Below are 13,703 nucleotides of genomic sequence, written 5' to 3'. Positions count from 1 at the left end.
GACTTGAAGAGCAAAAATCAAAATCCTCTGCTATTACTGTTGCTTTTTTCATAGTTTCTTCAAATCCTTCATTTGAACGTCAATTTTGAAGGATATTGATGATAATACCACATAAATTGTGGTTTTCTTGTGATCGCCAATTTTATTCAAATACCAGCCTTTTTTACAGTTCCTTGCGTGTTTCACGCAAGGTGTAATAGCCCCCCTCGCATCCTCAGCTGACATATTTTAAAATAACAATATATTATACAGCAGGCATGTTGTATTTATATTACAATTAAACATTTATATTAAAATTAAAGTTAATATACCAGAATACATACAGTGCTAACCCAATAATTCTTGTCAGGTTCTCCAACAAATCTGCGTTGTTATTTTAACATGATTCAGCTGAGGGTGCAACAGAAGTATAAGTGAATTTTCCCGCCAGCCATTCAAAGACCAATTCCGAATACTTTTAAAAAATCTGCCTGCATGTTTAATTATTGTCATTTAATTTTGAAAAATTTCAATATTGATCATAACTAAAGAAAATAATTATCTCCAACCAAAAAGTGATAAAGATGCAAGTTGCTCTTGAATCAGAGCTGAGTGATACGGGCTTCTGTTCTGATATGGTTGTATGAGAAACAGGAGGAATCGCCAATCTCCTATAGAATATGAATTGAATCAGGAGTGAGACATTTTTTATACTTATGCATATGTCAACGCCTGACATACATCGTAAAACTAAATTAAAAACTAACATTAAGTTGTCAGAGTCATTTATTTATATACAAACAAGAGACAGACCAAGTAATAATTCTACATTAGTTCAGGTGTGTAAACTTGAACTAACAAACCTATTAATAATTCTACATTAACGTGTCCTACACTGATCAGACTAATTGAAATGGTCTGATTCAGAGCCTGTGCAGTTCGTGCTAATTACAACAAGGACAGTTCTGATCCCTCATCACCGAACTGAGCACAAGTTCAGCTGTTCTCCAGTTTTGTTACGCATGGTTTTTCATTGCAATTGAGTTCAGAGCTGGAGCTGATCTCCAGACAGTACAGTGTTTTGGGTAAGTTGTCGAAATTCGCATGAGGCTGCAGACAACTTACCCAAAGTGTTTTCTATAGCTTTCAGGTGGAGTTCATTTATATAAAAGAACATAAGTGGTATAAACACAACAAGCCAGACGGCAGTCCAACTTATAATTTTCTGACGCGAGGCCTGACGCGTTATTCATTACACCACTGACCCTGCTATTGTAGTGCTAAAAAAAAACACGTTTTCTACATTTATGTCTGTTCACTCTAAAAACTCTAAAAAAGACAAAGGGTTTGTGTGTCGCGCTAAAATTCCACTTCATTTCGAATGCAAATAAAAACCGTTTTGTTCCAAGAAATCATAAATTTGTCACATCCTTCATACTATACTTCTCTCTTGTATTAGTAAAGCATTTTGATTTAAACTGAACAATATATGAAAGGTTTCATCTATACACTTACACATAATAAGTATACGAATAAATACTCAGAAGAAGCCGCAGCTCAGGTATTAGAGAGATTTAAAATCGGATCGGAGGATTTAGAGTCCAGACTGCAAACCAACAGCTGACACAGGTCTTTTATAGAACCATTTTGATTTCCTCTGCTTTGTCCCTGTGATGTCATTGTCCTGCTCGCAGCCGAGCCCGACACACGTCTGGTTTTTGTCGCTGGGCGCACACCCTGTGGTCCATGCGGGTCCTAATACCCCAGTACAATGAAGGGGACACTAAACTGTAAACAGGTGCCGTCCTTCGGCTGAGACGTAAAACCGAGGTCCTGACTCTCTGTGATCATTCAGGAGAATGGTGGTGGTGGAGGGGAGTCCCCATTACCTGTACAGTGCATTGAGTGGAGTATCCAGAACAGCGCTATATAAGTGTACGCAATAATGATGATTATTATTATTATTATTGTAATGTAAAATGCAATAAAAAAAAATATCAAACTTTGATTCAAAATAGATTAATGTAAAAACTGATAAAGCTAATGCATTTTTCAGGGCTATATCTACTTTTCAGAACTGAAGATTTGGATCCTGGGCCTCAATTTGATCAAATTAGTAAAATAATAATTATCAAAATATCAGATTGTGTTTCTGCAACATTTCGTGCACAGTACGCCATTTTAATCTAAAACAGTCACAACGAGGGCTTTACACGCAGTCTGGGGTATTTTACCCTTTTATATTTTTGCCACTTTATATCGAACCTGTTATACTCCCAGAAGTGCACAGTAGCTTGTACTTAATAAAAATGTACAATTCACCACTTGTATAAACAGATGTGTGCCGTGTTTGCCTTTGTAAGCATTTGTTTAAAAAATAAGTTCACATTACGATAAAAACACAGAAAGCACAAACTTTATAATACAACGATACAAAATCAATACCAAATCATTATGCCAATTAAGTACCTATCCTTTGAAAACAGAGAACACCTTTATATCTACAAAAAAACTTGACATTTGTATGTATTTTTGAATTACAAAGCAGACAGAGTAGTCCCTTAATTCAAAGATCAGATCTTGGCCAAAACAAGACAATCAGACGTGGGCTGAATACGGACCAGGAACCTCTACTTCTTTGTTTATTGAGCTTTTGATCAATGTCTGAATGAAACAGATTCACTTTTTTAACTCTTTGATTAAAGTACACAAAAAGCACCTTCTTTCAAACCGGAATCGAACCAGCAACCTATGGACTCCCTGCTGTTTCTACTACACTCCCCCGCTTGACCAACTGAACTACCAAATGGATGGTGGTAGGCTCTCTGCCACATACTGCTCAATGTAGTGAAATGTTCCAGGTGATTAAAATCCCACTTCGACATCAAGTTTCCAACTCGTTTCCTAAGTCTTGCTTACCTTGAATTTAAGCCACGAACCAGGATTCTACTGTTTAAACTTCCAGGGATATTACAAAGTGTTTGATGGGGCATCAATCATTCCAGGTGGAAATTGACTCCTTTTTTTTCTCGAGGGATAATATTAAACATTTCATTAGTATCGAGAGGAGGATCACCATGAGACACAAAACAAACAGTTTCTTTCTGTCTTTATTAGAAAGTAGTGTTTGTGCTACATTAATAATATTTTCGTGGAAATAAAGAAGGTGTAAATTTTTTAATTTATATTTGAATCGAAATGTGGTTTTGAGTTAAATATTAGCGTGTTTATGTAATTAGTTTGTGTTTGTCATTACTATATATATATTGCCATGTTACTAGAATTTGTAACTGAAGTTTACTAGTTGTGTTTTTTTATGATGGTTAGACATTTGTTGATTACAATATTGTATATAATGTATAATTTGAACTATATATTTTTCAGGTGTGAATAATTGTATATTTTAAGAATACATTTCTAAAATAAATCATTGGCTTTATTTACTAGTTTCTACACCTATAAAAATCTTTCTTTGATGTATAATAGACCTTTAACTATATATGTAGAATAGTCTTCTACATTTATCCATATAATAGAACTCCAACCATTTATGTATAATAAACATATAATCATAGATGTCTAATTGACGTATAACGATATACGTATATTTGAATTTCATTCTAGACCAGTTACGGGGCACATTTACACGTCTGGTATGCATTTAATAGTCATATATTCTACATCTTTTGCCCACTGGGATGTGCCAATTTTAACTTGGCAAACCAAGATACACATTTTCTAATGAAGCCTTAATTAAAAGACAGTTTGTTTCTCGAAAGCGTGTTATGTAAAAAAAGAGAAAAATGAAAATATATGGATGGTAATCTTTCAAAGCTGAAGATTTTACTTTTGAAAAATTGACATTTTATGTATGCAGATGCATTCGCTGGTTTTAGAACTTTGCTGTACTTCCTGAATCATTTTCAGTATTATAAAGTGGGTGTAGATTTTTATTTCAGGTTAGGACGTGAGTGTGTACATGTGTAAGATTTTCGTTTCACTGATTCTCATTGAAGATTTGGGAATTAACGACGAAAGAATCAGTTGCCTCGGAAAGCAGAAGGTTTGGTTCTCATCGATATTGAAGACACGCCCATGTAGAGCAGCGGGTGATGATTTGTGCTATAAAAGACCAAGTGCTCAAAGTGATGCCTGCATTTACCGTTTAGACTTTTCATCTCGGGCGCACTTTTAGAAAGCAAAGATAGAGCAGTTGTGTTGAATCACATTATGACAGCTGTCAGCAGAGTGGGGCAGTGGAAGAGTGCTGGGCCCATAACCCAGAGATCGATGGATTGAAACCATCCTCTGCTATGTACACTTTATGCATGATTGATAAGCATACCATCAGTTTAATGAAGTGCATTGAAACTGTTTTTTTCTCTCGTGTGTATGAAAGCTTCACACTTAAGGTACTCTTTCATCTTTACCAATAGCAGATGCCCAAATGTATCTTTGGTTGTTCTGCGATCCTTCATAGTTTCCTCAATTCCTTCAAATGAACATCCATATCAAAGCAATTATGTATATATATATATTACAATTAAGGTACATATTAAAAATATCAATGCACATTTGTATAATGCTCATTTGATAATGATTGTCAAGGATTGTCAAGTTCTCCAACAAATCTGTGTTCTAATTTTAAAATATTTTTGCTAAGGATACAACGGGTGTATTAATGAATTCTCCAAACAGCCAGTTAAAGAAAAATTCCACACGTGAAGATGGTTTTCTTGGACATTGACTTAGGTACTTATTTGTTTACTTGTTGTAGTTGCACACGAGTAAAACACAAAGATTTCCTGCCACATTCAAGAGGGTTTGCGAAGAAATCCCTTCAATTTTTAGCGGAGATTATGTTTACATCATCACAATCTGAAGCGCATCCCTGAGTGCGTTTGACCCACCAGCCCTTTGTTTAACAGCTGCACAGGGACACATTCCTGTTGCTTTTCACAAATCACTGGCATTTTTTTGCAGCATTTCTTCTGTCCTGAGAAGCAAGATTTGTATTTTATCTTTCAGAAGTTGTATGAATTTCTTGAAGTTCAGAAACAACTTGTTCCAGAAAAGAAATGAACACTTGCTTCAAAGTAAATCAAGACATATGTGTCTCTTGCTGTGTGTGCTCTTATCTGTCCATCTCTCTCTCCTCTTCTCTCTGGCAGTCTGTGCAGAGTATCTGAAGGGGATGTAACACCACTTGGAAAAGAAGAAAAATTCTCAGTAAAAATTCTCAGGCAGAATAAAAAATCATTATTCTCTTCTCAGTCAGATTCACAGCTCAGACTCACATTCAGACAGGATCTCAACTCTGTACTGCTCTCTATCCTCACAATCCAGAACCAGAAGATATTCAGACAATCAGTGCTGCTACATGAACAATATCAGACAGAACAGCCTGGACTCATGTCACATTTCCCCCTTTTATCCTTCCTCCCAGCCCTCTTAGAGACATAAAAGAGCTCCTGGTTCTCCTCTCTGTGAACTGGGCTCAGGGGTCACTGATCTGGCAGTTGTGGGCTCTGTTCCAGGTCGGAAGCAAGAATGTTCTATTAACGCTTTCCAGGACTTCCAGCCCTTCAGTATTACTTTCTTTACTGTATGTCAGCCTCCCAAAATGTTTATAAATGTTTTATAACACATATGAGTGTGGAATTATCTTATTATTTATATATAGTATTTATGTAATAAACACCAGCAGTGACACTATGATCAGTATATTGATTATTTGTAGCCGATGGTCCGATGGTAGTGTCTACAATAGTGACCATTTGACCAGTCTGTAGCTCTGAGCAGTGGGACTCAGATCACACAGAAGAACACCCGTCTGTTTGTGATTCCATACCAGCCCTGGGATTCAGCTACTCTCATAAATGTCTCATAGACAGACTTATAAATTTACAATTAGATGAAGTCATGTAACAGTTTTACAGATAATTTAAATAATCAGACAGCAGTTTTGGCAGTGGATACATCTCCACATGGGGGAAAGAAACTGAAATATATGTGCACACTGTAAAGTAGGAAGAGGTGGTCAGACAAGCAAAACAACTTTGTAGATAATGTGAAGTGACATTGTTTTGTGTCAATCAGCTCACAGATTTTGCTTCATGTGCCTTAAGATGTGCAATTAGTATGGTTGTTGAATGAGATTGGTTTCTTCACAAGCCCAGTCAATTGCCCAGCTTGCCGATGCACACCTTCATGAAGACTCAATAAGATTTCATTGTCAAGTTGCCTCCTTTGCATACAATAGTAGCACCGACACTTAGAGAAAGGATGAGAAATGGCGTTTATCAAGCGATTGCAGTGTTTGTTTGACTGAGGATCCTTGTGTGCTGAACTGGCCTCTGGAGAAGTGTAGTGCAGTAAAACAGAAGGTTTGTGTCACTCAGGATTGTTACAGAACAATACAATTACAATACTTTTGTGAGAGTAAATATTACTGGTGCATCACAGTTCTTATAATGGTGAAAACAGGAGCACTTTCTCTACATTTTTGACTGAAGTATTTAAACGGAAAGAAATACTATCACTATGCAATTCATAAATGCAATTGAGCTCCTCTAAATGTTCTAGCCTGATGAAACAATGTATAGATTTAGGTGATAATATCGGAATTCATTCAAATGCACAAGATTAATTTTCAGCAACAAAAAAAGTGCTCTGAAACAAGAATGAAACCTTACATTCACCTAAATCAACATTCACCCTCTACATTAGCAGAGAACAGTAGGACAAAAGGTTAGTGTCACTGGACGCTGCCTCAGAGAGGCCGATCTCTTCTCCCTCATTATGCAGGCTTACCCACTCATGATGAACTGTCCTCCAGCGATAATCAGCTGCCATCATCGACTCAGACATGACGTTCATGTACATATTATACCTTAATATGGCACTGCGTTACAATAATTTGATCAAAACAACTGGTGAAAAATAATAATCAAATATTTCTTTCCTTCTTTTAGTAGATAAAGACTTTGTCCAAAAAAGAAGCATTTATTCCTTTCCTCTCCTACCAGCCCTTACAAGTCACCCAGTTTTTAATTTAGAGCTGGATTAAAGCTCTAGTCTCTTTGGGGGTGTGAGTTACAACCCCACTGCTGCCAAATATCTCCAACTATCTCAGTGTTAAGAAGCAAAAAACACACATTTGCTGCAGAAGTAACAGGAGAATTTGTGCCATTCAGCCTTATAGCGTGATGTCATTTTCTCATGCTCATTTTTTGACGCTTGTGATCGAATCTATGATTCTTATGAGTGTACCCTCCATAAAGGTAGCACAGATATAACGTGCCAAGTTTTCAGAGAATCGCATTAAATACAGGTCAGAAGAAGGCGACAAAGTGTCCGCTAGGCAGTTCAGCGATTTCAACGGTGTTCTCTGTTGTTTAGATCCAGAATGACACCTGTTACAACCAGGAAACACACAGTGTCAGGCATCAAAAAGACTTCCCAAAACCCTGATTCTCTCCTTGATCCGGTGATGGCATCCAGACATTTCCTGCAACAAAGCCAGGATACGGTCTTCAACAACACGAGTGAAAATCTAATTCCCAACCTTTGCAATCCTTTGCAAAGAAGGACCGCATGTGCTCAGTGTTAAATACACTGTTCATTATTAATAATAATAATCTTTACATTATATAGTGCCTTTAAAGGTGGCTTTTCAAAGCGCTTTACAGAATGACAACAATAAAGTTTAAAAAAAAATACACAAGATAAGCAGGATGTGAATACACAGTTAGAGGAGACAATAGATGGTGGTATTAAATACAGTAGGAACAGAGGGGTAAAGAATAGTTCATTAAAGGCTCTTCTAAAGAAGAGGGTTTTGAGTCTGGATTTGAAGGAGTTTAGAGAAGGTGACTCTCTGATATCCTTGGGGGCCCTGTCACACATAGAGTGTAGATGGACTGGGGGACAGATAGGAAATCTGTTAGAAGAGCGAAGGTTGTGAGGTGGGGAGTAGGGCGTTAACCCAGACAGGTACTGAGGTGCCAAGCTATGGAGAGCCTTATAGGTGAGCTTGAGAATTTTGAAGTTGACAGGAAGTGGACAGGAAGCCAGTGCAAGGACTCCAGGACAGGAGTAATGTGATCACAGTCCAGTGCTAATTTCTTTCTTGTGGCTGCTGGTTCATTTTCAACTGTGGACTCTTAAGAAGTCCTTTATTTGACTTGATCAACATTAATCCCTAGAGGATTTGAAAGGTTGAATCAAAGTGATACATAACTCTGGTGGGGCTTGAACCCACAACCTTTGAAGGATTTCATTCTATCAAGGCCTAGAAGTCCAATGTGCTCTCAATTGCACCACAGAGCCAACCGATACATAGCGCTATAAAAGAGCTACAGAAAGCTGTAACTCATGCTTCTCCTGTTGTCTTTAAATTAAGCTCCATAAATATTGACAATGAGTGGCCTGTTGTCTACGAATAGATACCGCTGGGATTTGCACCAAGGGTCTCCTGGTTTTAGTGAGGCATCTTAACCAGCCAAGCCACGGCGCCAAACCTGCTAAATGTTATCCACAACTTCAAACACCTGTGAGAAACGGGCAACTGCAGTGTTACGCCTGCTGGCTCAACAGATAATCCTTTTCGAAGTTTAAGGAGAGGATTTCTTTGTCCATTCAATTAAACGTTTCAAAAATGCTGAATGATTGATGTGTTTCATGTGCAGCGCGAGCTCTCCTTTGCTTACAAATATTTTTTTTACACCAATTTACTCAACTACGATTTTTGCTGAGCATTTTGTTTGATTGCTTCCTATTTTATACTGCGCTGATTTCTGTATTGTTCAATTTCCCTGTTGATTTTAATTTCTTGTTTTGTAAGACAAGAAGACCGGCTGTTCTGACTGCTCTTTTCTTTCCAAAGGTGCAGAAAGAGATACTACCGCAGGTAACACCCCGTGAGAAACATCATGAGCATCTGTAAACGCTCTCTACCTGCCCGCTCCCCACACTGATGTGTGTGAGCAGGGATTTAAAGGGACATTCTGAAGTGTAGAAACATTTTATCGTTACATACTTTTCTGTGCAATTAGTTCTCCTTCAACTTCAACCGACAACGGAGGTCATTTTTAATACAGGAGTAAAGGCAAACTGCACATCTGCAAAACATCAGGTACAGGTATAGGGAGAGCGACATCTGTGATTGGAAGGTAGGAAGTTTCAGGTCACTTTTTTATTATAGATTCAAGCAACCCTAAATACCTTTTCAAGAAACATTTCAGAATCCGTGTCACATCCAGTACGATTGCTACTGAGGTCTACAGAATACAATCAGAATACTGTTTGTGTGTTACATAAAACACACCGCCCAAAACATTTCTAAAACAGGAATTACACATTTAGGAATAATTGAGTTTTAGGTCACTTTTGTATTAAAATGTGTCTGAAGCCTATAAATATAATTTGCCCTTTTTTAAATTGTGGATGAAATCCAATCCCATGTATCAAGACCTTACAGTATATTCATGTTAATTAAAATGACTAATGCTAATTGGACATTAGCTGGTGCTTTTGTAACAATTTACTATTTCATGCTGGAAAGAAGGAAACCCGACCAACGTTTGCTTTCAGGTGCGGTTCATTCACATAATGGACATCTATTTCTGAGTAGCCTGATTTAAAAACACACGAACCCGGTAGAAGTAGAAGTCGAACCTCCAATCTCATGATGCAAAATCAGACGCGTTATCCATGAAACCACTGGCCAATCATGTAACTGAATTGCACCATGGTGAGTTCAGCACTGCAACTAGTAATTACTAGTAATAGTAATAATCCCATCCTAAATTTCTAAGTGAGAAACGTGTTTTCTACATTTTTATCAGTTTTAAAATATCATCTCTTTAATACAGACAAAGGGTTTGTGTGTCACTTTGAAATTCTGATTGATTTAGAATTCAAAGAAAAAGATGTTTTCTTGAACAACGCAGTGAAATTATGACATCTTTCACTCTACTTCTCTCTTGTAGTAAAGCAGACCTTGCAGTGTGAGCATTTACTCCAGTAAATTAGGTCATGTATCATGTTAAATCACTTCTTCAAAACAAAACATTTCCTGGTGCAGGTTTTCTCCATGAAAAAAAATACATTTTTCCCTTACATGATTTCTTGTTTTTTTTATTGCCAGGACCTACCTTTAGCACTCAATAGCGATATTAATGGAGTAGAAATGTAAGGTAAATTGGTGATCTGAGCCAAAATAGTCCTTACACGCCTCCTGGAACAGTGTTCGTATTCATAGCAAGTTATATTCTTTTTCAACCCCAAACGTTGCTATTGCATTAAGCTTTGTGTGACCATTAGAGGTTTCGGTAGCTTCTGGAGAGCGCACTTTTCCAAACTGAAACCTATAAGAACATTATTCAAGACGCACCATGTCCCAGAATCATTCATCGGGACTAGGATTAATATCAATGGAAAGTACTTCAAAATAAAAGATTTAACTGAAATATTAAAAGAGTAGGAAAGCATTTAAAGTAGAAAAAAATCAGTTCAGATTATATTTAATTTTTTGAGAAATGGGCACATACATCAGCTCAGTGAGCAGTGCGAGGTGCTCTTCTGGAGATGATGTTAAATTAGTTAAAATCATGTGATAGTTAAAAAAGCTTAATACTTAGTTAAACAGCCAGCACAAATGGTTGCGTTTGTGATTATGTCACTTCTCTACTTCAGCAACGTCGGTAAAAGACCCTCTGAAAGCAGTAAAGCTCTGCACAACTGAATTCGTTGCTATTTGGAGAAATCCACAAACTCGTGTTTTTCATGTGCTTTAAAAGACAGCCATACTCACCGACAAAATAAAGACACTGCTGCTGATTTTTTCCGAAGCACAGTTGACCTTTCTGAGCCAATTGATGAAGCTCACCCAATGAATACTATAGCAGAAGGTGGAGGAAAGTGCAACTTTGTAACTATCGCAACCACAGGAACAACTGCAAGAAGTAGAATCAATTTCCCATCGAATGGTGGTGTTGTTTGAGGTACGCGATGTGAACGTGTGCAGAGAATCCCACAATCTCTTCAAAACTTGGACAAAGTATTTCTGATAGAGCGCTGTGCGCAAAGATTGAATAAGCTTTGCTCCTGCCAATGATTCTGCGTGAAAAAGCACAGCATTCAAGTTTCACAGACAAATGCACCATGCCTACTGTAGCGGCGAGGCTTATTAATAAGAAAGAATTAAGTGTTCTGAGCCTTCCCAAATGAGGCCCCATTTCTCTGTTCATCTCTGTGGTGCAGCCACAGAGAAACTATTCATGCAGGCTGATTTAAGGTTCCTGATAAGGACAGCTCCCAAAGGGGGATGCACTTAGCTAAGCCTGGCTATCATGATCAATGGTCATCCATTGGTGCCTATCTGTCTAGGGAGTGCCAGTTGGACATCTGGACTGCATTCCTAAGTGTCAGGAGTAAGTGACTCATATCTCACCTTGATCAACCAATCAGGGGCTGGTAGGGCCGAGTAACCCACGTGGGACTCTGATGCCTATGGAACTTTCAGCCAATCAACGAGCTGAAGTTCCTCCAGGTAAAAACAGGCAACACAGAGATTCAGGGAGATTCAGTGAGATCAGTAAGATTCTGGAGAGGATTCTGTGGACTGTTCTAAAGGGAATTCATTATATGATATGAAATTGATTATATGTTTATTATACATAAATGGTTGTAGTTCTATTATACGGATAAATTTAGAAGACTACTATACATATATAGTTAAAGGTCTATTATACATCAAAGAAAGATTTTTATAGGTGTAGAAACTAGTAAATAAAGCCAATGATTTATTTTAGAAATTTATTCTTAAAATATACAACTATTCACACCTGAAAAATATGTAGTTCAAATTATACATTATATACAATATTGTAATCAACAAATGTCTAACCATCATAAAAAACACAACTAGTAAACTTCAGTTACAAATTCTAGTAACATGGCAATATATATATATAGTAATGACAAACACAAACTAATTACATGAACACGTTAATATTTAACTCAAAACCACATTTCGAAACTTCTTTATTTCCACGAAAATATTATGAATGTAGCACAAACGCTACTTTCTAATAAAGACAGAAAGAAACTATTTGTTTTGTGTCTCATGGTGATCCTCCTCTCGATACTAATGAAATGTTTAATATGATCCCTCGAGAAAAAAAAGGAGTCAATTTCCGCCTGAAATGATTGATGCCCCATCAAACATTTTGTAATATCCCTGGAAGTTTATACAGTAGAATCCTGGTTCGTGGCTTAAATTCAAGGTAAACAAAACTAAGGAAACGAGTTGGAAACTTGATGTCGAAGTGGGATTTAAATCACCCGGAACATTTCACTACATTGGGCAGTATGTGCCAGGGAGCATTGCTTGACATCCCTTCGATAGCTCAGTTGGTAGAGCGGAGGACTGTAGTGGAGTCAGTGGGGAATCTTTAGGTCGCTGGTTCGATTCCGGCTCGAAGGAAGGTGCTTTTTGTGTACTTTAATCAAAGAGTTAAAAAAGCGAATCTGTTTCATTCAGACATTTATCAAAAGTTCAATAAACGACGAAGTAGAGGTTCCTGTTCCGAATTCAGCCCACGTCTGATTGTCTTGTTTTGGCCAAGATCCGATCTTTGAATTAAGGGACTACTCTGTCTGCTTTGTAATTCAAAAATACATACAAATGTCAAGTTTTTTGTAGATATAAAGGTGTTCTCTGTTTTCAAAGGATAGGTACTTAATTGGCATAATGATTTGGTATTGATTTTGTATCGTTGTATTATGAAGTTTGTGCTTTCTGTGTTTTTATCGTATTGTGAACTTATTTTTTAAACAAATGCTTACAAAGGCAAACACGGCACACATCTGTTTATACCAGTGGTGAATTGTACATTTGTACAAGCTACTGTGCACTTCTGGGAGTATAACAGGTTCGATATAAAGTGGCAAAAATATAAAAGGGGAATATACCCCAGACTGCGTATAAGCTCTCGTTGTGACTGTTGTTTTATTTTTAGATAAAAATGGCGTACTGTGCACGAAATGTTGCAGAAACACAATTTGATATTTTAATAATTATTATTTTAATAATTTGATCAAATTGAGGCCCAGGATCCAAATCTTCAGTTCTGATTTTTTTAAGTGATATCTTTCCTTCCTGTCGTGGAAGTCACACGATGTGAGCAATTGTTTTTTTTACGTTGCGATCCAAAGATCCTCAGGCGCACTGTAACCAAACCAGGATGGATTCTGCTCGGAGCCGGACTGAGCTCATTCTCACTCCCTGTGCTAAAAACAGAATTAGCTCTTCCCCGAACATCGTCTACAGCTGCTGGATGGTGCTCTGCGTCTTACTGCTCCGGCAATTACTTTGACGAAAGACAGATCACTTGTGCGCTTTTAAGCTTCTCGCAGCTACAGCTATAGCCCTGAAAAAAGCATTAGCTTTATCAGTTTTTATATTAATCTATTTTGAATCAAAGTTTGATATTTTTTTATTTTTTATTGCATTTTACATTACAATAATAATAATTATTTAATTAATCTAATTGTTTCTGAATGGCCCTCCTTTATAAATAAAATAAAAGGTCTGAAGCCTGCTCCAAAGAAGAACAATATTCAGAGCTGACAAAGAAGTGATAGGAAACATCTCGGAAAACGAAGGTGCAGTTCATTTCACGCGTCGCACACCAAGAGCTGAACCCAGCGTTCTCTGA

At 37.3% G+C, this 13,703-nt stretch overlaps 2 non-coding genes across 2 annotated transcripts; one reads left to right on the top strand and one right to left on the bottom strand.

Moving 5' to 3' along the window:
• Positions 1–8,217: 8,217 nt before the first annotated feature.
• Positions 8,218–8,310, bottom strand: trnar-ucu (transfer RNA arginine (anticodon UCU)). Its single transcript has 2 exons — positions 8,274–8,310; positions 8,218–8,253 (listed from the first exon to the last, which is right to left on the bottom strand). It is a non-coding gene; the product is annotated as a tRNA-Arg (tRNA).
• A 4,071-nt stretch (positions 8,311–12,381) lies between these two features.
• On the top strand, positions 12,382–12,469 carry trnay-gua (transfer RNA tyrosine (anticodon GUA)). The gene is given in 2 exon segments: positions 12,382–12,418; positions 12,434–12,469. It is a non-coding gene; the product is annotated as a tRNA-Tyr (tRNA).
• The last annotated feature ends 1,234 nt before the right edge of the window (positions 12,470–13,703 follow it).

The sequence above is a fragment of the Lepisosteus oculatus genome, chromosome 14 (assembly GCF_040954835.1).
Source record: "Lepisosteus oculatus isolate fLepOcu1 chromosome 14, fLepOcu1.hap2, whole genome shotgun sequence".
NCBI classification, from domain to species: domain Eukaryota; kingdom Metazoa; phylum Chordata; class Actinopteri; order Semionotiformes; family Lepisosteidae; genus Lepisosteus; species Lepisosteus oculatus.
The sequence above is the reverse complement of the archived record's forward strand: the minus strand, read 5'-3'. Positions and strand labels throughout refer to the sequence as shown.